Below are 19,948 nucleotides of genomic sequence, written 5' to 3'. Positions count from 1 at the left end.
CTGTGGAAGATAAGGAAATCAGACATTCTCTCTGCCTCTCATAGGCTGAGGTCACAGAGGGGGAAGAGCAGACCATTTGAGGTGGGAGATGGGGGGGCTGGGGGTGGGGAAAGAAGGGAGGGGGTACTGTGATGACTGCAATGTGAATTTGAAGGGGATGCTGAGGGCCATCTTGCCTTTCTTCTAGGGTCTCAGTGGCCCCGTTAGGCAGGAGTCATGCCTTTTCTTAAAGGATTCCCGATTTTGCAGTCCCAACGCTGAATAAGTCTACCAATGACTATGGTTTGCAGTTAGTGAATGTAACGGGCCAAGGGATGCTCACGGGGAGAGGGAGCCGGGACCACGTGCACACACACGCACACACGCAGTCCCTGCAGATACCTGAGCTGGTGCGGAGGAACGAAGTGGTCCTGTAAGAAGGATATGGGTGAGAGAATCCAGATATCAGGGATGGGCTCTCACCTCTGCTACTTGGTCTCTGCTTCTCAGCTGGCCATTGGAAGCCTTCATGTCTACATTCCCTTCTGGCTGATTCTGTATTTTACCCACCTTGGCAGACGTCATGAAGCTGCTACACATCGAAGCTCTTGTGTAAAGGGGTTTCTGAGATGCCTCCAGCATTGCTGGGTACGCTGCACCTGTTCCCCTTTGGGACCTCTTTTTTGCCGCTTCTTAGTAATTCTATTGTTGCCTGAACTCCTCATGTGCTCCGGGTTCTGTGGAGATCCAGCATATGGGCTTGTGTCTCATACCTACTGAGAGCCTTTGGGTTTCCTGCGGCAGCCCTGGACATCGGCACTCTTGTCCCAGCTGGAAGAGGGGAAGCACAGCTGGGACTGGCCACCAGGCCATTTCTGAGTGGTATCCACAGAACAGTGTGTTCACATTCCCTTAACAGGGGGCAACACAGCCCTGGGAGCGCTGAGCGCTCGCCTGAGAGGGCTCATGAATCCCCCACCTCTTTATTAACTGAGCCTACACAGCTCCAGGCCAGGCTGCCGCCAGATGCAAAGCTTACAACGCAATGAGGAGCTCACGGGAGCAGGATTATGTGACTATTTCTTCTTAATAAATCACTCGCTGCCTTGTCAGGGGCCATGATTTCCCACTGATGTCCGATTGAGGGAACGCAGACCTCCGCTGTGGACAGTCTCTGAGTCATTGGTCCTAAAACATTAACTCGGAGGCAACCAGTTGTACAGCCTTACCGGGGAAATGGGGGCCTTCCATGGTGTGGCTTTGAACGACTCTGAAGTCATGGGCCCGAGCACTGGAAGAAGAACACCCAGGGTGAGACAGACCAACAAGGTAGTACTAACACCTCTGCACGGCACTACTCTGGTTGGTCCAAAGACGCAGCCTCAGGAGTCTTGCCCCGCAAGGCACCCCCCCGGGGAGGGACAGGGATGTGCTCCAGCGCTGTCCAGTGGGTGATTGTCCAGCTCGTCCAAGGGTGTTCTCTGCAGAGCTTTTCACCTGTGCGACTTATTATGCTGTTTGGAGCTCCTTTAAATTAAGACAATCCATGTCAGCATGGTCCTGTCATTGTTGCCTTTGGTCTGTTTACTCCCGGCTCTCTTTAGGGAGAAAAAGGCTGGAAACTGCATCCTAATGGCCCAATTAGTCCTAATGCTGCATAGTGTTGACTGTTTAGTTAACACCATATTGTGTACAGAACTAATTGTGGTGAAAGCAAATGAATGGTCAGGAAACAAACAGGCTACTAGAAAATAATTACTTGGAGTGTTTCTCTTTAGTACCTGTGCAGCGGATTTCATTATAGTCAACAGCCTCTAAGCTGCTCGAAATAGTGGTATTTGTCATTTTCATAGAAACTTGATAATGACATTAATTTATCTTAATGGCCCGTTCTATTGTTATAAATAGTAAAATTAGCTTAAATTGTCTTGCTTTTGCTGGTTTTGGATGGCTGCAGAGGGCCCCGAAGCAGCCGACGAGTAGATAATTTGGTGTGCTTGACAGATTTCCAATAATTTGTTATGTGGGGCATGAGTAATGCTAGTACCATTAATGTTCATTTTCCTCTAAATTCATTACTGCCCTTTTCCCTTTTATCTTTTTTAATGTCTGGGCCATTTTTCTATATTTCAAGTGGAGCCACAGAGCCTATTCAGATTCAGCCAGCTATTAACATTCTGCACATAGCGAACATCCTGTAGAAAACAACTCTTTATGAAATGACGAGCCTGGTCGCTATTTATGACAGAAAAACAGACAAAATGGGGGGCTTGCTGGTATCAGGGCCTGGGTATAATTAAGTCAAATGTAATTTTAAAGAAATTTAAATGTTTTCATTTTACGGCAAAGGTAAAACATACTCAAGGGAGACTCGAAGAAGGTGTAAATGCATTAATCACACTCCCACCTCCCGTCCATGTCACTCGTATTTCAACCTCACATGGTATTTTATCAAAGGTTAGCATGCCACATTCCCTATCTATTCGATTCTAATTAATCCCTTAAAAATGTTACAATTAATTTCATCTCTGTGAGTGGATATGTTGCCATACCATCTGGAACCAACATAAAGGCTATTTATCATCAGGAAAACTGCTAGGTTTTAGTTTATTTACTCACAGGTCCCAATCTCTGTCCGTGTTGCCCCAGGGGTTGGGAAAGCCCACAAAGTGAGCTGCTTTGGCCTCTTAGCCTTTTCTAAATACAACTTCCCTTCCATCATGTGATATGAAGGCTACCAAGTAATGGAGAGGCTGATTAGAGCCTTTTATAATTTCAACAATGTACACATTTGGGCTAAAAAACATGAAAAAGTGTGCAATGTTTATCCTGGACAAGGGAGAGACCACAGCAACTCAAAGCCGCTTTCTTTTGATAATCTTGGGCTGAACCATGGTGAATGCTCAGTGCTTAGAGAATCTCGTTCTTAACCTGAGTGCCACGGCCCGCCCGCCCTACCAGCACCACCACCCCAGGTGAGAACGCGCATGTGGGGTGCAGTGAAAACATAAGCAAGTATGGTGAGAAATAGGCACTTTTGTCAAAGTTGTTATTCAAATTCCACTTAGCTAACCATACGGCATAATATTTGTTTCGCGCGTACAATATAGTGATTCAACCCTTCCATACAGCACCCGGTGCTCATCATGACAAGTGTGCTCCTGAATCCCCATTGCCTACTTCCTCCATCCCCCCCACCTGCCCTCTGGTAACCACCTGTTTGTTCTCTGTAGTTAAAGTCTGTCTCTTGGTTTGCCTCTCTCCCTCTTTCTTTTCCCCTTTGCTTGTTGGTTTTGTTTCTTAAATTCCACATATGAAATGGGCTTTTAGATCAAAAACTGCATCTTTTAAAAAAATGAACTTAACCATAAAGAAAAATTGACTTTGTCATGATGTTTTATTCTCAAGATGAGGGAGATGCTCCTTTTGGGATTGTGCAAAACTTCTCCCAGTGCTGATGGTCCCACTGGGCTTGCCAAGGAAAGAAGATGCACTGAATTTTTTTAATGACACCCTGAACACTTCTGTCAAACCAAAAGTCCTCAAATGGTGACTTTCACACTGAAATAGCAAATCAATGTTTAAAGAACTTTTCCTATTCACGAGACAAAAGTATTTCTTTTTTTCCACTGATACAAACAGATTTTAAAGGCAGCCTGTTCAATAAAATCACCCAAATGTACTCCTGAGTGTATGCCCAGGCCCTTCAAACCTTGGGGAGGGATGAAGGATAATGTACTAATAATGTGATGTATCAGAGGGGCAATTCATAAAATATTTATCCTAAAGCAGAAAATGTGTCTGTGTGCCTTGTTCATTTATAAAATAATAGTTTAGGGGAATTAGGTACCAGCTAAATCCCTTAGTCAATGTGGTTGGTTTCACCCAGAGTCCATTAGACTAGGTTATGTATCTGCTAAGGAAGACGCAGCCTGTCAGTGGTGCATAATGGATCATGAAAGATAAATGGAATTAGGCAATTGAATAATTAGAGTAGTGCCCACCGGAGAGGCTCTAAGTAAAGGGCTGCAAGGATTTCCATTAGAAACCTCCATTTCAATGGTTAGAAATCCATCTGGGAAAATTTGGCTGGTGCTGCAAGTTAGTGCCTGGTGGGGAACTAAGGGGAAAGAATCTACCCAGGGGGGCATCCTGGTACCCAAAACCCTGTGTTGGGTGATTTAGGGGGGACTTGAGCCCTGCCCCCTCCCCCAACTAAGTAAGTCTCCCAAGCACTAGATTTGATGGAATTGAACATTTCCCTGGACGGGTGGAAGTCTGATCTGCTCCTCCGTCCTCAAGGCTGGAGCACTCAGCAATCCCTTAGGAAAAGGCTGTGCTATGAATGGTGTATCCTCAGATTGTGCAGTATACAATTTACACAACTGCTAGGGCCACATCTCCAAAACAGCACAGCACCTGGCAATTAGTGGCCGTTTAACAATACCTGATTAATGAACAAACAAATTACTCTGACCTTGACTGAATCGAATGAGAAACGCGAAAAGACAAATTGCAAACAAAGTTGGCCCCCGGCTTGACAGACAAGGTTAGAAGAATAGGTACCACTTTCTAGAGATGCGTTATGAGAAGAGAACAGTCTCTGCGCCATTGGTAAGAAGGGCAGGATGCATTTCTTCACTCAGCAAGTATTTATTGAGCAGCTACCCCGTGCCAGGCTGTGCTGAGTGACAGGAATGCAAGGATGGGACACTGACTCGCGTCTCGAGGAGCTTTATGCGTCCCGTGGGGACATCATACTGGAAGAGAAGATTGTTCCCAGCGTGGGGAGCATGCTGAAGGAGGGCCCAAGGAGTCAAGCACATCTGTATGCACTAAAACCCGCACATTCCAGTGCCTGTTTTAATCCGATAGGATCTAGCTCCACCCTGAACACTATTGCTGGAAGCAAAAAAGGTTTTTGTTAAAGGTGTCACTACGTATAGAGGGAAAAGCAAAGTCACCTGTCCCCAAGCTTGGCGTCTTATTAGCCAGGTAACCTTGGGCAAGACTGAACGTCTGCAAGCCCGTGTTATCAACATTCATGGCGTTAATCATAGCCAACTCCCAGGGCTCTGCGCAGGACGTGAGAGGCGATACGCCGAGTGTACTGTGAATGCGAGTGTTACACAGCTCAGCTGTGGTCATCACCACCCCCCGGAAAGGCAGACAAGTCCTGCAGTTTTCATTCGAGAAACACATATGCATCTTGCCATACACCGCACACGTTTGAAGTCGGTCATGTTGGCCCTGTTCTAGAGGGGAGGAGAGCGTGACTTCAGAGGGCTCAGGAATTTGCTCTAATTCAATGGCTGGTGACTAACGACGTGGGCAGGACTCAGACTCAGGTCTGCCTGCCCAGCACACAGGCTTTGCTCAGCCAGGCCCAACAGGAATGTTCTGGCCCCCCTGCATTCAGACAGGATCTCCCGTGCAAATCCCTGCCTTCTTGAGATAATCCGAGGGACAGACGCTCCTGACAGGATGCTGCTGGGACAGGTGTGCGACCAGGCCTGGCTTCAGAGAGCAAGCTCCGCCTGCTGGAAGCTTTCTGGGAGGACCCAACGGCCCCCCTGCTGTCCCAGTATTTGCTTTATGGATACCTTTTGCCCAGAGTCTCCCATGAATGATTCAGTACCTCTTAGGTCCTGTTTGATAGAGACGTGCTCACATTCCAAGTTTCCTCCATCTTCAGTTCTCCTTGTCCCTTCCCCCCTCCTCCGCTGGGCCCTCCCGTCACCACGCATGCTCCTCTGTCCCCCACCCCGACCCTCCGCTTCCCTGCACCATCAACCATTTGTCTCTTCTCCATCTCCCACGGGCTCTTCCCCGGCTCCTGCATGGCAGCTTAAACACAGGCTGTCTACCCAATCCTAAAAATGCATTCCCTGAAGGACAATCATTTCACCCTTCTATTCTGTGGGTCCCTCAGCTACTGCCCTAACTCTTTTATCTCCCAAGACTGTTGCTTTCCCACGAGAATCCGGTATCGTTCTGCTCCCATAGCCTCCCTTTCTGTCCCCTTCAACTCAAAGCATGCCCAGTACTCGGCAGCATCCACTTTTGCTGTGGTCGCTGATGACCTCCTCCTCCGATCCACTGCCTTCCACCCATCTGCAACACAGTGGTCCCCGCCATTGTCCTCTCTCCCCCAAAGCTCTCTTCTCCCTCAGCCTCCCCCTGACGCCCCTTGGTTCTCCTCTACATGTCTGTCTACATCTACATCGACTCCTCTTCCTCCTCCTCCAGCCCCGGAAGATGTGGTATCGCCAGGACTTTGTCCTGTGGCCTCAGTGCTGCATGCTGGGCATGGGCAACCTTGTCCATGTGCCATGTCTGCTGATGACAGGTCTGTGACCAGTTTCCATTGCCCTCAGTCTCTCCCTTCTCGCACTTTCTGGCCTCCTTCTTTCTTTCCCCTCCCAACATTTATTCAGCACCTGCCATGTGTCTGGTCCTGTGCTTGGCTCTGGCTACCAAGAAGGACCGAAGGAGGGTCCACTCTAGTTCCAGACCTGAGTGTTCCTTCTGGTCCAGGAAACATGGGATCACCCAGACACTGCTGGACCTGCGGAAGCCTCCCCACTTTCCACCTCTCCCTCACACTCCACATCTAATCCACCACCAAGCGCATTCAACCTTATCTCGGAAGTAATTCCTCCCTCTGTCATTGCCCTCTTGCATTCTTCGCATATTCCCCAAACCTGGACTCCTGCAAAGTCTCCCAACTGGTGTCTCTGCTCCAGCGTCACCCTTCATTCTGTTTTCCCCACTCACCGCCCCCTCCACAAGAAAACTTTCTAAAATGTAAAACGCATGATTTGTTCTTTCAAACCTATGTGTGTGTGCCGGCCACGTGCCAAACATCACTCTGGGGACACAGCAGGTGAGGGGTCTGCCCTCACGGAGCTTACAATCTGCGTGGGAGGACAGACATAGTTAGTGGTGGGGGATTTCACAGGGGGGAAGTGCTTTGGGCCACACTCTTGTCTGGGAGCCCTCTATGGCGCTGACCAGTTCAAACCCAAACTGCTTACGTGACATCCACGCCCTTCACGATCTAGCCCTGCCTACATTAGGCAAGGTCACCTGCTGCCATCGGTCACTTGTGTCCTTTGCACTCACCACACTCAACATGTCACCATTCCCTGAAAGCACCAGCCTCTTCCAAGTTTCTGAACTTAGGTGTGCCCTTTTCTGCCAGGAAATTCTCTAATTTTTTTTTTTCAGTTGTAGTGAAATACACATAATGTCTAGTTGACCATCTTAAAGACGTTTAAGTGTACAGTTGAAGAGTGTTAAGTACATTTCCGTCGTTGTGTAGCCAATCTCCAGAACTCTTCATCCTGTGAACCTAAAACTCTGTGTCTGTTAAACAACACCTCCCACCTTCCCTCTCCCCACAGCCCCGGACGATCACCATTCCGCCTTCCGTCCCTACAAACTTGACTACTCCAGGTACCTCATATCGGCGGAAATCATACCATATTTGTCACTTCACCAAGCGTGATGTCCTCAAAGCTTATTCATGTTGAAGCTTGTGTTGGAACTTCCTTCCTTTTTAAGACTGAATAATATTGCATTGCATGGCTAGACTGCCGCTCATTTGTCCGTTCATCTGTGGACACTTGCGTTGCTTCCGCCTCAGTTATTGTGAATAATGGTGCTATGAATATGGGTGTACAAATACCTCTTCGAGATCCTGCTTTCAGTACTTTTGGGTATATAGCCAGAAGTAGAATTGCTGGATCGTATTCTATCTCTATTTTTAATTTTTTGAGGAACCTCCCCACTGCTTTCCATGGGGCCGCACCATGTTACATCCCCACCAACAGTGCGCAAGGATTCCCATGTTTTCACATCCTCACCAATACTTGCTATTTTCTGTTTTTTTGATAGTAGCCAACCTAATAGGTATGAGGTTGTATCTCACTGTGGTACTACTCATCTTTTTTTTTTTTTAAAGATTTTATTTATATATTTGAGAGAGAATGCAGGGCGGGGAAGGGGGAAGAGGGAGAGGAAGAGGGAAAGAATCCCAAGCAGACTGCGCTAAGGGTGGAGCCCTATTCGGGGCTCAATCCCGTGACCCTGAGATCATGAGATGAGCTGAAACCAAGAGCTGAGTGCACAAGGGACTGAGCCACTCAGGCACCCTATGGTTCTATTCATCTTTTAAGACCTAACTTAAACCTCTTCTCTCCTGCCAAAATTCCCCCAGTTTCCCCAGAGTTAGCATCCTGTGCATCCTATGTGCACCATAACAGCTGTTCCCGACTCCATCATGCTTTATGAGGTTCTGTATTTATATGTTTATCTATGTCCCCTGTAGGATTTGAGTTCCTAGGTGGTGTCCTATTCAGTCAGTGAGGTGTCCTCAGCAACCAGTACACAAGAGGTACATTACAAATGTTTGTTGAATGAATAAAAGAAATCTGTCACTCATATTTAGCTTAACATTTTTGTTGGTTTACTGGTTTTACTTTTTATAGAGCTATAAGACTTACATAAATGGCACAGGTCTTAAGTGAAAGGTACATTTCACAGCTCAGTGAAGTGTAAGTTTATACTTGTGTGACCATACTCCAGAGCAAGATAGAACATTTCCAGTACCCTAAAAAGTTCCTTTGGGTGTCTTACCAGTCAAATACCCACTCCCCAAAGGGACTCCTTAGATTTTTTTTTTTAACCCTCAATTGCTTTGCCTGTTCTTACATGTCATATAAATGCAATCACCAGGTACTTACTTTTCAGAGTTTTACTTCTTTCACTCAACCAAGTATCTGGAGATTCATCTATGTTGCTGTGTATGTCAATGATTCCTTCCTTTCTCTTGCTGAGTAGGATCTCATCGTATGAATATATCATGGTTCATTGAACCATTCCCCTGTTGATGGACAGTTGGGTTGTTTCCGGTTTTTGGTTATTGTGATTAAAGCTGTTAAAAATATTCTTGGCCACTGCAAATAAACATGCTGTGTCTTGCACACGTCTTATGAGGGATCTATGCACTCATTTTGTGCTCGGTCATATGCTACATGCATGTGTAGCTTTAGTAGTTTGTAGTTCTCCAAGAAGCTGAGTGGATTTACACTCTCCCTGAACAATGTGTGGGAGTTTCCAGTGATTCCCTATCCTCACCTACACTTGGTATTGTCAGTCTTCTGATTTCAGCCATTCTGGTGGTAGAACACTGCTTTTTCATGATCTTTTTATCGAATTTCAAATTTTCTCTTTGTAGCAAAATTATATTTTTATATTAATATTTAAAAATCCATCTGTCACAGTATTTTTCTTTTTAGTGTCAATTCCTTCTGCATTTGAGATAGATATTTACATATTTGTTAAAGTTTTCTTTTCCTTTTTAAGCAGGACTTTTAAAGCATAACTATTTGAGCAATTAGCTTAAAGCCCTGGCTTTGTAATGTGAGAGGAGAAGCAGCAGGGGTCTGGAGGGCGGACCTGAGACTGGGTGCTTGACCCGGTTCTGCCACTTAAGTTGCTCTGTGGCTTTGGACAAGTTTATACAGGCTCTTGGTAACTCAGTTTCTTCATCCATGCAATTGGGATAATAATAGGACATGCCTCGTGAAGTTGTTAAATAAGGTCTTGCACTTAGAATAACCGCTGGCACAGAGCTAATACTCATTATGTATTAGGTATTATTGTCACTCAGTTTCGTCAATGACATTTACTAAAAGTTACTTCCTTTCCAATTTTTTATTTTTTTAAGATTTTTAAAATTTTTTATGTATTTGAGAGAGAGAGAGGAGAGAGAGGGAGATAGAGCGTGGGGGGGGGGGCAGAGGGAGAGGGAGAAGCAGATTCCCCGAAGAGCAGGGAGCCCTATGCGGGGCTTGATCCCAGGACCCTGGGACCATGACCTGAGCTGAAGGTAGACAAGCCACTGAACCACCCAGGCACCCCTTTCCCATTTTTTTCTTATTCCAGGTTAATCCTGGGACTTCATGAAATTTAGTCATATATCTGGAATCTATGCTTTATTTTATTTTAGTGGCTATTTTTTCCTGTTCTTAAGCCAATGTCATACAGCCCTATTGATTGTCATTTGATAATATATTTTATAATTATCTGGGAAGTGAGTTCTCCTAAGCTGCTTTATTTTTCTCCCTCAATGCAATACTCTGGCCAATTTATTTGTCCAGGTGGATTTTTAATATAATTGTGAAAATTTTATTTCACTTTTGAGCTCTATCTCTAATGAGCTGCAGGAGCTTTTTGATCTTTATCATGGATGTTGGAGCCAATGGGCCATGCTGCAGATACATCTTCTCTCACAACCTGTATGGGACACCTTGGGCAAGCAACCATCTTCCTGGAGCCACAGAGTCTTCGCCGGTGATGATGACATGGAGTAATAATACTAGGGAGGACTTGTGCGGAAGCTCCAGAGCTTCTTTCTTTCTTAAAAATCATATGAGCCGCTGGGTATTTGTTCAAATGATTGAAAGTAGAGTCACAAAGAGATATTTGTAGACCCACATTCATAGCAGCCTTACTCAGAATAGCCAAGAGGTGAAAGCAACCCGAGTGTCCACAGATGAATGGACGAGCAAAGTGTGGTCTATCCATACAATGGGACGTTATTCAGGCTTAAAAAGGAGCAAAGTTCTGACGTGTTCTATAACATGGATGAACCTTGAGGACATCATGCTAAGTGAAATAAGCCAATCACCCAAAGAGAAGTATTATATGATTCTACTTACATGAGGTACCTACAGTAGTCAGATTCATAGAGACAAAAAGCAGAATGGTGGTGGCCAGGGGCTGGGGGTGGACGGGGCCCAGGGAGGTATTGTTTAATGGGGACAGAGTTTCAGTTTGGTAAGATGAAAAGTTCTGGATGGTGGTGATGGTTGCACAACCACGTGAATGTATTTATTGCTGGTGGAAATGTTGCACTTAAAAATGGCCAAGATGGTAAATTTTGTGTCTATTTTTATCACAATTTAAAAAAGAATATTTTAAAAACATACAAGCTGGAGTTGGCATTCTGGAAACACATCCTTAGCAGATGGGAATTTTCAGTGCAAATGAAACATACGCTATGCCCTCAAAATTGTAGTGCTCAAAGTCACTGACAAATGTGGAATTGTGCACATTTTATATCTCCTGATATGCAGTAAAGGGGACCATAATTGCTCCTTTCTTAAGTGAGCAAGTTAAGGGGGAAATCAATCCTTCTACGATCTCCATGGGTGGGGATGGGGGTCACTGTAAGGGGAGGGGTGACAATACCAGGTGAGAGAAAGGAGGACGCCAAGCCGAAAGTGTGGAATAATCTTATTTGTAACATTAGTAATAACAAAATTGACAGTGAGTAGTTAGTCTTTGTGCTAAAACATTTTGTAATTATTATTTTATTTAATATTTGTAGCAACCCATGAGGTAGGAATTATTCCAATTTTCCCAATATGAAAACTGAATTTTCGGGAGGTCAGGGAAGAGAGAAGCAGCAGTGTATTTTGCCGTTCCTGCAAATAGGCTTCTTCACTCTGCAGGGGGAACTGAGGTTGTTATTTCTGGATGAATTTTTTTATTTTTCCAGTCAAAGGGGAGAGAATGGGTTATTCCGTCCCAGGCTCAGTTGGACAGATCCCACTGAAGAACGCTGGTGGACCTGTCTTGGGTCACATGTCCTTTCCTGAAGCGATCACTACGGTCAATGGAGATGGAGCAATATGATTGATTGACTCAGTGAGAGAGGAGGCCCTTAAATCAAAGACACACCCTTGTCTTTTTCCTGATTTTAAGGGAGATGCATCTGGTCTATCACCATTAAAAAGCACAGGTGACAGGGCGCCTGGGTGGCTCAGATGGTTAAGCGTCTGCCTTCGACTCAGGTAATGATCCCAGGGTCCTGGGATCGAGTCCCGCATCAGGCTCCCTGCTCCTTGGGAGCCTGCTTCTCCCTCTGCCTCTCTCTCTCTGTCTCTGTCTCTCATGAATAAATAAAATTGAAAAAAAAAGTACAGGTGACAAAAGAAAAGAAACAGATAAATTGAACTACATCACAGATAAAAAGCTGTGCTTCACTATCAAAAAAGTAAAAAAGACAACCCATAGAATAGAGGACAGATATTTGCAAATTGTACATCTGATAAGGGACTTATATCCAGAATATATAAAGAACTCTCACAATTCAACAATAAAAAGACACATAACCCAATTTAAAAATGGGCAAAGTATATGAATACACATTTTTCTGAAAAGGATATACAAATGGCTAATAAACACGTGAAAAGGTGCTCAACATCATTAGTCATTAGGGTAATGTGGATCAAAACTACAATGATAGCACTTCACACCCACTAGAATGGCTCTAATAAAAAAGACAGACAATAACAAATGTTGGCAAGGATGGGAGCAACTGGAACCCTCATATATTGCTTGTGGGAATGCACAATGGTGCCGCTGTTTTGAAAAGCAGTTAGATAGTTCCTCTAAAAGTTAAACATGGAGTTACCATATGACCCGACAATTTCATTCCTAAGTATTCATCCAGAAGAATTGAATACACGTGTGCACCCAAAAATCTCTACATGAAGATTCATAGCAGCATTATTCGTAAGAGCCAAAAAGGAAACCATCTACATGCCCATCAGCTGATGAATGGATAAACAAAGTATGGGACAACCATACAATGGAATATTATTCAGCTGTAAAAAGGAATGATATATTAATACATGCTAAATGGAGGTGAATCTTAAAAATATAATGTTAAGTGCAAGGAGCCAGTCATATGAGATTGCATATTGTATGATTCTATTTATACTAAGTGTCCAGGATAGGCAAATCCATAGAGACAAAAAGTAACTTAGTTGTTATCTGGGGAAGGAGAATCAGGAATTGATTGTTAATTGATACAAGGGCTCTTTTTGGGGAGACGAAAATGTTCTGGAATTAGTGGTGATGGTTGCACAACTTTGTGAACACACTAGATTGTACGCTTCAAAAGGAAAACTTCTGTGATTTGTGAATTTTCTCAATTTAAAAAATTAAAAAACCAATTGGATTTCCATGCATTAGCAATAAACTTAGAAAATATAATATAAAAGTATATTATTTACAAATATCAGCAAAAGCATCAAATATGTAGGAATAAATCTAACAAAAACAAATTTTTTCTTTTTAGAGAAAAATTCTAAAGGCATTGAGACATTATTTTATTTATTCATTTTAGCGTCTTTTTAAAGATTTATTTATTTTATCTATAAAGAGAGAGTATGTGCAAGCGGGGTGAGGGGCAGACGAAGAGGGAGAGGGAAGCAGACTCTCCTCTGAGCAGGGAGCCGGCCTTGGGGCTCGATCTCATGACCCCACAATCATGACCTGAGCCAAAACCAAGAGTCAGACACTTAACCGACTGAGTCACCCAGGCGCCCCTCATTGTAGCGATTTTTAATGAAAGTTTAGGATTACTTTATTCCTGTATCTTCTCAATTTTTTCTTCCTTATATTTGCTCTTTTCATTTCCTCTTGACAAGATTTGACTTTACGGTCAAAGATCTTCGGGGGGGGGGTTTTGTCCAGTTTTGGTCTAGTGTTAACTACCTTGCGAGGATGAATGCCACATGGACAAGTCGTGCCATTAGTCTTCTCCTGCTGCACCTGTTCAGTGTAGATGACGGAGCTCTTATAAACCCGGACTATGTTACCAATTTGCTGACCTTCGTGGTGTCTTGCAAAACCTGAATGTCATCATCCTTTTGGATGGGCACAGACTGAACACTGTACTTCTGTCTACACTCTTCGGGCAGAGGGGAGACTTACTCTTGCTGCAAATGTGGAAATTGGTATTGAAATGACCTTTATGGTTCTTACTCTGGTCAGAAGTCACAAAGGAACTGAATTTCATTTTGGCCACTGGTGCTTTAGCAGTGGTCGCAAAAGGGAAGACTTGAGACGTATTTTAAAAGACCAAAATCAATATAGAAAACATGAAGTTCATGGATAGCAGATATTGACATTGTAAATGCAATATTGTGAAGATGTCAATTCTCTCTGAATAATCTCAATGCAATTGCAATCCAAATCCCAGCAGGCTTACTCAAGGAATTTAGCAAGCTGAATTTAAAATTTTATGTAAGGGTAAAGAACCAAGAAGAGACAAAGAATTCTTGAAGAAGAAAAAAGCCGAAAGACTTTCATGGTCTCATTATGCAGCTATTATTATAGGTGAAAAATGAAACTGGATCTCCATCTGACACCATGCACAAAGTTCAGTCCTGATGGAAGAAAGGCTGTAACATAAAAGGCAAAACCTAAATATAGGAGAGCATCCTCATGACATAGGCAAAAGGAAGAACTTCTTAAACAAGTTCCCCAAGGTACTAATTATAAATGAAAAATGCAACTACATTAAAATTAAGAACTCCATTCACCAAAAGACAACATAAAGGGAATTAAGATAATTTACATGAAACACATGGTGGTATCCTGCAGGGATTGGCTCCTGCAACAGCAAAAAGACATTGCTGGAAAAACTGGTGGAATCCACAGAAAGTCTAGAGTTTATATTAATAGTAACATATACCAATGTTGGTTTCTTTGTTGTGACAAATGCCCTTGGTAATATAATGTGAGCATTAGGGAAAACCGAGTGAAGAGTAGACGGTAATTCTCTATACTATCTTGGCAACTTTGTAAATCTATATTATTCCAAAATAGAGTTTATTCACGAGTTGAGCACTGGTTTTTAGAATATATGTAATCAATAAAGGAATAATTTTGGAGAACAATAAAAATTCAGTAAGATATAGTCATGCCATCCAACAATAAAATGGGCCAAAGTCACGAACAGCTATCTATCAAAGGAGAAATAAGTGACAAATAAACTTAAGGCAAGATGACAATCCCATCTTAGGAAGCAGGTAACTGTAAATGAGCACCGCAATACCATGCCATCTCCACCAACCCTCGGGGGGACTCTGCTAGGAGGGAAAATAGTACGGCCTCTCAGCAAATAATTTGGAGGGGCAGCAAGTGTTTTCCTAGGTTCATGCTCTAAGGTCGCTCTTGCTCTCGCACCACGGTGCCAAGGGGCATCTGGAAGAATGTTCACAGCAGCACTGCTTGGAATAGACAAAAACTAGTGGCAACCGAAATGTGTCCATCATCAGGGAATGGATAAGTAAATCATGATGAGATCACCCGATGGAATATTATACCACGGTGAAAATGGATGTCCGTCAGCCACATGCAAAAGTAAGGATGAACCTTAGAAGAAATGCTGAATCAAAAAAAGTCTCAGAAAAGCCAACATAGAGTATGATATTTTATGAAGTTCAAATCATTCAAAATTAAACTTCTTGTTATAAAACTGTAAATAAAAAAGCAAGGAGCTGATACAGAGAAAATTTAGGAGACTGGTTACCCCCAGGATTAAAGATGAGGCAGGGGGATGTTTTCAGGGAGGGACACTCTTGTTCTTGTGACCTTGGTGACATTCCTGCTCTTAGGCCCAGTGGTGGGTTTGTGGTGTTCATTTTATCATTATGCCTCTATCTTATATGTATTATTTTGTATCTGTTAAATGTTACAGAATCTTTACAAATAGAAAGCTAGGTTAAAAAAAAAAAACAATCAATGGGCAGAGCAGGCATGTTTCCAAAATTTATGAGAACATTTTTTTTAAACTCTAGTCTTTTTAGAGGAAAATGGAATCCTTTAAGGTTTTCAAGAGACAATAGAAGCATCCACATGTCTTCTCAGCTGGAATTTATGCCAAAAATGGAGCAAAGCCTGCTGATCTTAGTTTGTCTAGAGTCAGTTTGTGGGTGGATCACAGGTGCAATGCTGAGCGGCCCCCCCAGCAGACCTCCACCTCCAGTTTGGTGAGCGCTGCCCCGCTGGGGCTCTGGGCCATCCCCACAAAGAGCTTACAGGGAGCAGCAGACCTTGCTGCATGAAGAACATACCGAAGAAAGCCAGAAATGATCTGTTTGGAACACATGCAGATCGTGTCATGCCCTTTGCCTACCTACCTCCGAGGGCTTTCTGTTGGCCCTGGGATAAAGCCCAGCCCAGTTTCGGGCAAGGGCCTCCCTCCTCTGGTCCCAGTCCTCTGCAGCCCCAGAGCGGGGTAGCCACACTCCGTCAGTTCTCCCTGAGACTCTTACTGAAGTCCTTTTGTCCCTGGAACATGCCCAAGCTCTCCCTTCCCTGGGCTTTTCCACACTCTCTCTGCACTGTCTCCTGCCATTTGCTCAGTCCTACTGACCTATGCAGTCTCCTCAAAGAAGCATTCTGTGAACACTGGACCCCAGTAACCCGTGGCTGCCCCATACTCCGGTCAGCTCCAGTGTCAGTCTCGTTCACCATGGGGACCCCAGCGGTGCCTGATCAATGTGTGCTGGATTCACTGCATATATCGTAAGCATTCCACCCAGATTACAGAGCCGGAAGTGATCATTGTGTGTAGAGGGCAGAGGTGGAAGGCTTCCAGGAGGAAATGGCGTGGGATGTCGGGACACGTCCATGACTTGTATCAGCTCTCAGTTACCAAGATTTGGCCACACTGCGGGTTGTCCTCCGCGGGTGGGCTGGGTCTCCCTGCAGTGACAGCGGTGCTGGGGAGAAATGAGCTTTCTCTCCAGGCCCAGTTCACTAGCTCCCTCTCTGGGATGCTGGAAGGGGGAGCTCCCATCTGCCCCATGTGCTCCATCCTTTCCTGGTTCTAGCACAAGGTCACCGTAACCCAGGGGGCCTTCCAGTCTGGAAGAAGCTCTGTGTCGATCTGAAAGGACTCTTGGCCACCTTGTGTCCAATGGCTGTGCTCTGTCAAACCCAACCCAGAGCTACAGTTTCCCTTCTCAGCCCGGTCAGGCCTGGTGTGCCCACAATGGCAAGTCCCAGGGAGAAAAACCGGTCTGGTTTGGAAATTTGTGCGCTCAGGAAGGAAAGGGGCATATGTGCGTGGGAAGTGCACAAACTCGTGAGCTCTGCATCTGCGAAAACAAGAGAAAGATCTTTTGTGGCGCTGCCTTCAGGTATGGTCTTTGTGAAGGCCAGCATACATTTATGGTCTGGGCATTTTTATTTATCAATGTTATGTTTACATTTTTTAAATGTTAGAAAAAGGTCATGCTCGATTGTCAATCCCCTTTCTAATTTAAAATACATTCAAGAGGTTGGATGGAGGTGGGGATGGTCTGGCTGAAAGTCCTAACTTCATTGACACCGAGGGCTGATGGGCTCCCCTGGTTGAGCCGGCAGGTGGCACCTTCCTTGCTCACTGCCTGAGACCCTGCCTTCGGGGAGGGGCACACCCCCCAGTCAATGGCAAAAGCAAAGAGGCTTGGCATTTTTCTGTCAAACCATGGAGCCAGCCCCGGGCCAAGAAACAAAATATGAACAGGGTCCCAGAAGCCCTACCCTGCATGTCTTCTTCCAGTATCTACTCTTTAAAGTTTTGGAAAACGTCCAAAGTAAGGTGAAAGAGGTAAGGAGGTTCCTGCACACGGACCACCTGTTCCTTCATGCCCCGGGTACTACCAAGACACACATTGTCTCAGAGCTCCCTCTGGTCCTTGGGACCGTTTTCCTGCACCCCACTTAGCTGAATCACCCATGCTTAAGATGCTATAAAAATCAGAGAATGAAGGAGTGCCAGAGCTGTGTGGTTCCTCGGAGAGCACCTTGCTCAAGAAAACATTCTGGATCTCAGTACGAATCTCAAGCAGTGTGGGGCTGGATCTGGGTCCTACTGGCCCCAAACAGCCCACTCTGCATTCAGTGACACCAGGCTGACGGCCTGCAGTTGGCCACAGAGGGCATATTTCCACCAGAGGCATCGGCAGACGCTCCCCATCAGGGCTCCCCCTGGCATCCCCTGCCGCCCCGCTGGGGGCAGGGTACCAGCACCCCATGGACAAGTCGAGCTCCATGCGTGAGTCAGAAATAAATTACCCTTGGTGGACTACCACTGGGGTGACTCTCAGAACGAGGCTGTGAAGTAACATTTGCTTCTAAACCAAGGTGTGGCTCAGCGCTCTTCTGCGCACGGAGGCATGTTCTCTGGTGTCTGTTTCAGCTAAGTAACAGAAGACATGCTGGTTCAGAAGGAGAGGCTAATTTGCAGGCTGTCCCAAGAGACTCTTTCTTCACGCCTGCTGGCACAGGCTGCTGGCTCCCCAGAGCCCCAGGCCAGGGAGGGGTGGCACTGCAGTGGGGAGACAGCCGGGCAGACTCGCCAGGATGACCTGGCACCCCCAGAGCGCTTGTGGGTTTCACTTGCTGACCTTTGTCAGGAGGCCAAGCAGGCGGCCCTCTGCCAGGAGGAAATCCCATTATGCCTTTGGCCATGGAGCTCTTCACGATCATTGTTTGGCTCATGGGATTCTTACACAGGACCTGTCAAGCAGATGCCCTGACCAGGCAAGGAAACTGAGGCCGAGTGCAGGAAACGGCTGCCACGGGTCACGTCTGGCTCCAGATACCCTTTTTCCAGCTCCACCCCACGTCTGGCCCAGCTGGTGCTCTGTTTCTGTTCCCTCCTGAGCAGCAACAATACTTACACCATGCGTAAGCCCAGTGCAGGGAAAGGACGGTGGGTAACCAGCCCTGCGGGGAGCGGACGGCGATGGGAATGACCAGAGTGGTGGCTAGCCCTCTGACAGCCTAGCAGTGCTCCCAGGCCTGCAGGAGCCAGCATCAGGGCTCCGCGCTGGAGGAGAAGCCTCCCCACTAAGGAGGGATGTGCACTTGGCTTCCTTCCCCTTCTTCTTCTTTTTTTTTTAATCATCTTAGTTGGGATCCCCTTCCCCCTAGGCCTCATCACCCCAGTTTCTTGTCTGTCAGCCTGTGTGGCGGGCGCAGTGAGGACGTGGGGACAACATTGAACTTGAGATCGGGAGACAGTATCCTGGTCCTGACGCTGCCCAGCTCTGGGAAGTCACTCACCTCTAAACTGGTGGTTGGTCTTCACCTCCTGCTAGGATGCCTCGGTGATCCACAACTCCCCGCTCCTTCCTATCCTGCCCGCCGTCCCTCACTGGGGAGGAGCACTCCCCACCCAAGGCTCCCTTACTATTAGCCAGGTTCCACTAATAAAGGCAACTCCAGCCCAGAAAGTGCAGAGGGACCCCACTGTAGGGACCATCAGTACAACGAAATGCTCCATAGAATAGAGCTATTCTCTTGTCCCTAAAACAGTCTCCAGTAATAGTGCTTGGAGCTGATGGCCAGGAGGGCCCTACAACAGCTAACTTGGTTCTACACATGCTTTTCTCAAGTCAGTGCTTCCCTCCTTCTAGAAAGAATGGGAGGCGGGAGGGGAAGCCTTTACCCTCGTTGATATGACCTCAAGCACCAACGGCGCTCCAACACTCTTTCCTCAAATATCCCCCACCAGAAACCCCTCTGCAAGCCCCAAATGCTACCCAAGGAGCATGGAGGATGAGGCTCGGTCCCCGACAATGCCCCCTCAGTCCCAGGGGCACCAGCCAGAACCTCAGAGTTGGAAGGGTCCTCCGAGGCCACCTCGTCCAGCCTCTCCCCCAGTGGAGGACCCCTCCCCACCTCTACCTGGTCTCCACACGAAACCTTCCAGAGATCAGGCTACATGCTGAAGCACCTGGCATTGTGAGGAATTCCCTCAGCCTGAGTGCAGATCGGCCTCCCTGTGTTTGCCGATACCAGCACCAGCTCAACCCTCCAGAGAGGGGCAGACTATGTCCTCCCTCTTCCAGATGGCAGCCTTGCAAGTTTATGAAGACAGCAGGTGTGTGCCCTGGGTTATTCCAGGGTAAACATCTATGGTTTCCTCAATCATACCTCAGATGACAAGGCTCTCAGAGCTGCCTTCTGGACACAGTCCAGATCCCACAAGAACTAGACGCCATGTGCCTAGAACAAAGGACCACGGAGGCCACTCCCTCCCTTTCTGTAGACTCTGCTCCAACTGGGCTAATATAGCTGAAAACTGCACAAGCAGCGAATGACATGT

General features: G+C 45.9%; 1 pseudogene; it reads right to left on the bottom strand.

Moving 5' to 3' along the window:
- Positions 1 to 13,423: 13,423 nt before the first annotated feature.
- LOC112826828 (large ribosomal subunit protein uL24-like) lies at positions 13,424 to 13,858 on the bottom strand (annotated as a pseudogene).
- Positions 13,859 to 19,948: the final 6,090 nt, after the last annotated feature.

The sequence above is a fragment of the Callorhinus ursinus genome, unplaced genomic scaffold (genome assembly GCF_003265705.2).
Source record: "Callorhinus ursinus isolate GAN/ISIS: 27379988/994484 unplaced genomic scaffold, GSC_fseal_2.0 scaffold7, whole genome shotgun sequence".
NCBI lineage: Eukaryota > Metazoa > Chordata > Mammalia > Carnivora > Otariidae > Callorhinus > Callorhinus ursinus.
The sequence above is the reverse complement of the archived record's forward strand: the minus strand, read 5'-3'. Positions and strand labels throughout refer to the sequence as shown.